The sequence below is a fragment of the Panthera onca genome, chromosome A1 (assembly GCF_046562875.1).
Source record: "Panthera onca isolate mPanOnc1 chromosome A1, mPanOnc1 haplotype 2, whole genome shotgun sequence".
Classification (NCBI taxonomy): Eukaryota; Metazoa; Chordata; class Mammalia; order Carnivora; family Felidae; genus Panthera; species Panthera onca.
In genome coordinates, this window is record NC_138339.1 from 171,038,405 (window position 1) to 171,046,175 (window position 7,771).

Here is a 7,771-nt window from a genome sequence, read left to right on the forward strand (position 1 = left end):
TTGTAGACATGGAGGTGAGAGATGAGACATCTGTCATCTGATGGCTTCTGTTCTTGGTGATGCAGGAGGAATGTCGTCTACTAAGAGCAATAAGGCAGAAGTAGTGTGCTGGGCTGTGAGGGGAGCAGGAAGGATGACCATCCAGAGTAGAACAGGTGGTTCCCAGGGAGGGCTGGGGGTCTGTATGCGGCGGGCGATTTCACACCCAGTCTGCAATTTGCTGCAGGTGCTCCACCTCCAAGGTACAGGAGAGTGAACGTGAACCTTTGGTCCATCTGGGGTCAGCCATTTGCTGAGTGACTGTGTAAGGAAAGTCCAAAGAGAAACAGAGTTTGGTTTAAGCTAGCGAAAAGAATGTTCTATAGGCTATAGGGCCTGGCACCCGGTAGGTTTACAAGAATTGTACTCATTATCACAGGAGAAGAGAGACAATTCCCAGCCTCTCCTCAGCCTCCCCCCAGCCCTCCACCCCTCCTCCAAGACCACCCTCACCTACATTCCCCACCCCCATGATATCTGTACTGAATATGAAAGTACTTTTGGAAGTAGCTGTGATACTTATTTTATATAATCATTTATTTTTCAGTCATTTTATGTGTCCCCACTTCATCATTATCTAGATGAGAATGCAGAGTCTCAGAAATCAGGTTCTTTGTTCAGTTGTTCAGTTTACCGCTGGAATAATGTTCTGTGTAGCTAGTTCTGAGTTTCAACAAATGATACTACTTAAGGAAAGTAATCATCGGATGAGCCACAGTATATAATTTATCATCATCATCATCATTTTTTATTGAGAAAATCACATTTTTCTAAATATAGTGGCACATAAGGTCTCCCCCGCCCCCTTTAAAGTGGTTTATTACTGTTACTAGTCTGTAAGGATTGCATTTGGTCTGTGATCTGGAAATTAAAAGTTTCTACGGAAGAAATAGATTTCAACATAAAGGTCACATTAGGAATGAGTAGTGACAAAATCAGAAACATGTTTCAGTACAAGGAATTAGGAAGTTGGGCAAACAATGTTGCTTCTTTTAAGACTGAGTTTCTTCATCTGTGAAGTAAGGAAATTAGAAAATATGACTCCCAGTAGACTCTATGACTGTACGATCCAAATAGTAGCCACTCCCCACGTGTAGTTACTTAAATTTAAGTTTAGGGGTGCCTGGGTGGCTCAGTTGGTGAAGTATCTGACTCTTGATTTTGGCTCAGGTCACGATCTCGCAGTTCATGAGCTCGAGCCCCACATGGGGTTCTGTGCTGATAGCACAGAGCCTGCTTAGGATTCCGTCTCCCTCTCTCTCTGCTCCTCTTCTGCTTGTACTCAAAATAAAAATAAAAATAAACTTTAAGTTAAATTCATTAAATTAAATAAAAAATTCAGCTCCTCAGTCACACCTGCCACATTTCAAGTGTTCAAAGGCCATATGCATCTAAGTACTCTACTGGACAGCATGGATATAGAACATTTCCATCACTGCAGAAAGCTCTATTGGACAGTTCTGGTCTATAATTTCAGTGTTCGTACAATTGCAACAGAGGGAAGATGTTAAGATGCTTCCATAAGTCATCGTGTTGTAATTTTCCACTTAATCATACGACACTACATTGCTAGACTACACCTACATCTCACATGGCCCAGTGGATTGGCGGGAAACTAAGGTAAAGTGAGCCTAGTGCAATGAAATAATCTCTATGTAATGGAGAGAAAATACATTCTAAACCCCTCTTGCTTTCCTTCCCTCCCTGCCCTTCTTCCTTCTTTTGCCGCATTTTTTATTAAGTGCCGAGACTTGAGTCAGCTATTGAGTATTCAAAAATAATTCAATCTGTCCACTTGGTCAGGGAGAGAAATAGATGATGACAATACAAGGTATTTGGTAAGAAACATGATAAAATGATCTTTGGGGTTCTTTAGAAATCTATGGGAAGAGTATCTAACCCTAACTAATGAGTCAAGGGAAAGCTTTTCAGAAAGGGTGATACTTAAGATTCGTGGTAAAAGATATATATTAGTTATATGCTAACTAATTTGGTTGTAAATTAAAAAAAATAAAATTAATAAAATAAAAAAAGAGATGTATATGAGTTAAAATGGTTCCCAGGTGTGGATATTATGGTTTGCCATTAATTATGACCCTGTTAAAATGCAGCATCTGAAAGAAAGCAATTTGAGCAAAATGAATAACAAATAGTTTGTGAAAGTATTAGCATTATGAACTCTGTGGTATGTATAATTTGCAAAAATCATTATCAAAATGTGAGAATGGTTCTTTTCATCCATTCTGAAGGAGTACCTGCCTAACACAGTCTTTTTAGCTGCTTCCTCCTGTGTAAGAAACAAACGGTGAGTTGATTCAGCTAATATGGTCCTATTCCCCTCCCCAACTGTATTTCTCAAGACTTTTACCATTTCAATAAATGTTGCCTCTTATATCTCTTAGTTTCTCAGGCTAAAATCTTTGGAGTTATTCTTTTTTTTTTCTCAAGTTTATTTATTTCTTTTGAGAGAGAGCACACGCATGCACGTGCATACAAGTGGGGGAGGGGCCACGAGAGGGAGAGAGAGAACCCCAAGCAGACTCGGTGCTGTCAGGCACGGGGCTTGAACCCACAACCGTGAGATCATGACCTGAGCCGAAATCAAGAGTCAGACGCTTAGCCGACTGAGCCACCCAGGAGCGCCAGTCGGAGTTATTCTTGATTTCTCTATTTTTCTTACATTCTACATCTATTCCTTCAACAGATCCTATAGTCTTTGCCTTCAAAATACATTCAGAATCACCTCCCCTTTCCCTAGGTCCTGTAATACCTTTGTGGTCCAAACCACCGCCACGTCTTGCCTGGAGAAGAACAAGGGACTTCTCGTGGTCTCTTTCTACTGCTGCCTTTTCACTCTCAATTCTCTTCTCGGCAGCCAGAGTAACACATTTCAAATTTGTCAGATCACACCATGCCTCTGTTGAAATTCTTCAAAGCTTCCCATTTCAGAAAGATAAAGTCAAAAGTCCTCATCATAGACCATAAGTCCCTACATGATCTGTTCAAGCTACTTCATCCCTCACAATTCTCTCCTGCCTACTCAGACTGCGCTAGCCCCACGGGCACCTGGCGGGCTCAGTCAGTAGAATGTGTGACTCTTGATCTCGGGGTTGTAAGTTGGAGCCCCACGTGGGGTGTGGAGACTACTTTAAAAAAATCTTTAAAATTTTTTTTAATGTTTATTTTTGAGAGAGAGAGTGAGAGAGAGAGAGAGAGAGAGAGAGTATGAGCAGGGGAAGGGCAGAGAGAGACGGAGACACAGAATCCAAAGCAGGCTTCAGGTTCTGAGCTGTCAGCACAGAGCCCAACGTGGGGCTCGAACCCATGAGACGAGTCGTAAGATCATGACCTGAACTGAAGTCGGACACTCAACCGACTGAGCCACCCAGGCGCTCCTACTTAAAAAAATCTTTAAAATTGCTCACTCTGTACAACCATCTCCACGATCATTCTTTTCTTTCTTTCTTTTTTTTTTTTTTTAACGTTTATTTATTTTTGAGACAGAGACAGAGCATGAACGGGGGAGGGTCAGAGAGAGAGAGATACAGAATCTGAAACAGGCTCCAGGCTCTGAGCTGTCAGCACAGAGCCCGACGCAGGGCTTGAACTCACGGACCACAAGATCATGACCTGAGCCTAAGTCGGCCGCTTAACCGACTGAGCCACCCAGGCGCCCCTCTTTTTTTTTTTTTTTTTAACGTTTGTTATCAAGAGACAGAGAGAGACAGAGCATGTGTGGGGGAGGGGCAAAGAGAGGGGGAGACACACAATCCAAAGCAGGCTCCAGGCTCTGAGCTGTCAGCCCAGAGCCTGATGCGGGGCTCGAACTCACAAACCGAGAGATCATTGGCCTGAGCTGAAGTTGGACGCTTAACCGACTGAGCCATCCAGGCACCCATCCACGACCATTCTTATTCTGCCTTTTCTTCAGTGCTCTTATTACTACTTGATATGTTATATATTTGCTTGTTTACTAGAATATAAACTCCACAAGAGCATAGATTTTGTCATGTTTACTGCAATATCTCAGTCCCTTGAATCTGACTCAGACATACGCAGTTCGTAACTGTTAATGAATGAGTGAATGGAATTCACATTTCATCTATAATTATATGACCTCCGTGGACCGTGAGTTCCTAACGACATGATTGTATGTTATTTCCTGCCACTGGCTCATCACCTGGAAAGTAAACTCACTATAAATGAAGTTCCTTAAATATACCTCCCTCATATTGAAAGCTATAGGATCATAGGCCCAAAATGAATCTTTTTTTAAAAAGTGTTTATTTATTTTGAGAAAGAGGGAGAGAGCACAAACCCGCACAAGTGAGAGGGGGAGGGGCAGAGAGAGGGAGAGAGAGAATCCCTCTGTGTGATAGCACAGAGCCTGACACGGGGCTCGATCTAACAAAACGTGAGATCATGACCTGAGACAAAATCAAGAATCGGACACTTAATCGACTGAGCCACCCAGATGCCCCCAAAATGAATCTTAAACAGTATTCTAACCTATAGCCATGCCTTCAGGGAAGACCTCACTTAACAGTTACACTATTTTGAAAGGCTACCAGGGAAGAAGAATCCATCGTTTTCTCTGTTTAACAACTTTTAGTTCCGGGAGATTCTTTCTTAAGCCAAATCTAAATCTCATTTACTTTTATTCTGGGATTAGAAGAATTTTAATAAATAAAACTTGTCAGTTATATCTTAATTATACCTCAGTTTTTAAACAAAAACAACTGGGGGTGACTGAAATTCTCTCTCTCTCTTTCTCTCTCTAGCTCTGCTTGAAATTCTCTCTCTCCCTCTGCCCCCTCCCTTGCTTGTGTGTGCTCTCTCTTTCTCTAAAAAAAAAATAATAATTAAATAAAAACAATAGGTCAGTATATTTTTTTCTCCTTTTTATTTCCTTAAAAAAAATTTTTTTTATGTTTATTTTTGAGAGAGACAGAGACAGAGTTAGAGCAGGGGAAGGACAGAGAGAGAGAGGGAGACACAGAACCTGAAGCAGGCTCCAGACTCTGAGCTGTCAGTACAGAGCCCCACACGGGGCTCAAACCCAGGAACTGTGACCATGACCATGAGCTGAAGTCAGATGCTTAACCGACTTAAGCCACCCAGGTGCCTCTTGTTTCCTTTTTCATAAGGAATCCATAATTGTTGCAGAAAACACAAAGAAAAAAATTATCCATGATGCTCAAAGATAACCTATATAAATAGCCTTTTATATTTACATGTGTGTATATACATATGTTAATATTTTATTGACATATACATAGAAAGAAGTACACAAATCAAAAATAGCTTGATGAATAATTCAAAGTGTAACCACCAGTATAGCAACTCAGGTCAAGAAATAGCCCCCTCATTCCCACAACTAATCATTATTCCTTTTATCTTCTCAGATTTAACTACTCTGGATGTCTAACACTGTAGATTAGTTTCATCTGTTTTTAAACTTCATGTAAGTGGAACCTTATAGTACTCCATATGTGCAGTACTCTATTTGCCTTCTTTTACTCAACTTTATGTTTTGAGCTTCAGTGTGTACACACACATGTACACACACATTACTTCCCTTTATTAAATCTATCTTCCGGGGACCTAGGTGGCTTGGTCAGTTAAGTGTCTGACTTCAGTTCAGGTCATGATCTTACAGTTTGTGGGTTTGAGCCCTGCTTCGGGCTCTGTGCTGACAGCTCAGGACCTGGAGCCGGATTTGGATTCTGTGTCTCCCTCTCTCTTTCTGTCCCTCCCCCCACTTGGGCTCTCTCTCTCTCTCTCTCTCAAAAATAAATAAACATTTAAAAATAAATAAATCTTCAGTTGTATTTGATCAGCTCTTAAACTCATCAAAAATTAAAAAAAATTTTTTTAATGTTTATTTATTTTTGAGAGACAGAGAGACAGAGCATGAGTAGGGAAGGGGCAGAGACAGACAGAGACACAGAATCCAAAGCAGGCTCCAGGCTCCGAGCTGTCAGCCCAGAGCCCGATGTGGGGCTCGAACCCACAAACTGTGAGATCATGACCTGAGCCGAAGTCTGATGCTCAACTGACTGAGCCACCCAGGTGCCCCATAAACTCATCAAATTTTTAAGAATTTCAATTATATTTTTTATTTCTAGGATTTTCACTTGATTATTTTTTATAGTTTCCATTTTTTCTAGAAAAGTCTCCATCTCATCATTTAATTTCTTAAATATATTCATCATATTTATTTTACTGTTTCTTCTGATCACCTAGATACCTCCTATGAATATGTTTCTATTATATATTTTTTCTCTTGGTCTTCTGTCCTATCTTGCCTTCTTGTATGCCTGGTTATTTTTTTATAGCGTGTCATACATTGTTTATGAAAAAATGTAGAGATGGATTGAGACTCGAGATGATGGTATCTTCTTCCAGAAAGGATTAAGGTTTATTTCTGGTATAGCATAAGGCTAGGACAGACAGGTCATCTTAGTCTAACTTATTGGGCTGATTTGAAGGTAGATTTATTTCTTGTGAGATTCACCTTCATTTTTAGGATCCAGTGCTTTGTGGTCCCAACCAAAAGTCTGGGTTGTTTGCCAAAACTTCTCTTCCTTAGAGAGTCCTGAAATCACAACTTTGCCTGCTTAGCGCTGTCAAAGTGCAAAACCTCTCTTTTACTCTTTTGCCACTCAGTTGTCTCTTTCAAATTAGCAGTCGCCTCAAGGAGGAAAGCAGCCCCACATACCAGGCCCACCTCTTCCCTCTCTTCTAGATCTTAGCTCCACAAATTGCTGGGCTAACTCTCTGATAACGTCAAACACGTGGGTTTTTAAAAATTTTATTGATGTGTCTATTAATTAATTTATCTAGTTTTTCTAGTTATACTTGGTGGCATTGTTCTGAAATACCCTAGGCCAGAATTCAGCCATTGCCAGAAGCAGAAGGTAGTACATATGAATTTTACATACATTTTACATATATGTATGTATATACATAACATACATTCCTATAACTTGTTTTTCCCACTTATCCTTGTTTGAGCCATGAATATCTTCAGTAAGTGTCTCAGTAGTAATTTACACAATAATTTTAAGTTGCTACATAGAATTTATACCATTCTATGAGTGAACCATAATCTTTTAGCCAAACCTTTATAATAGGACATTTCAACTGTTTTTATTTTTTCTTTGTTATAAATAGCAATGTGATGCTCATCTTCACATTACATTTCTAAAAAGTTGTACTCATTTCTTGAACATAATATCTTGACATAAAAATATAATAGGAAAAAAGTATGAATATTTTAAGGCTTTTGTTACATGACTAAAAGTCCCTCTAAGAAATGCATACCAACTTACATTTCCATCAGCAGTGTGTAAGCCCCAGTTTTCTCATATTTTTAAGCACTTTCTAAATAATAGAATTTTTATTTTTAAACTTACCTGTTTCTGACATGCATAAACAAATATTTATTATATTCTTCTGTATCCCCACACCAGAAACACTCTTGGGGTCACAAGGTAAAAAATTACACTTGGATCCTCACCTTAAGGAGTTCATGACTCTTCATAGGTATTCCTTTTTAAATATTTTATTTATTTATTTTGAGAGAGATAAAGACTGAGAGAGTGGGGGAGGGACAGAGAGAGAGAGAGAGAGAGAGAAATCCCAAGCAGGCTCCACGCTGCCAGCACAGAGCCCAATGTGGATCTCGAACCCAAAAAGCCATGAGATCATCACTTGAGCTGAAACAAAG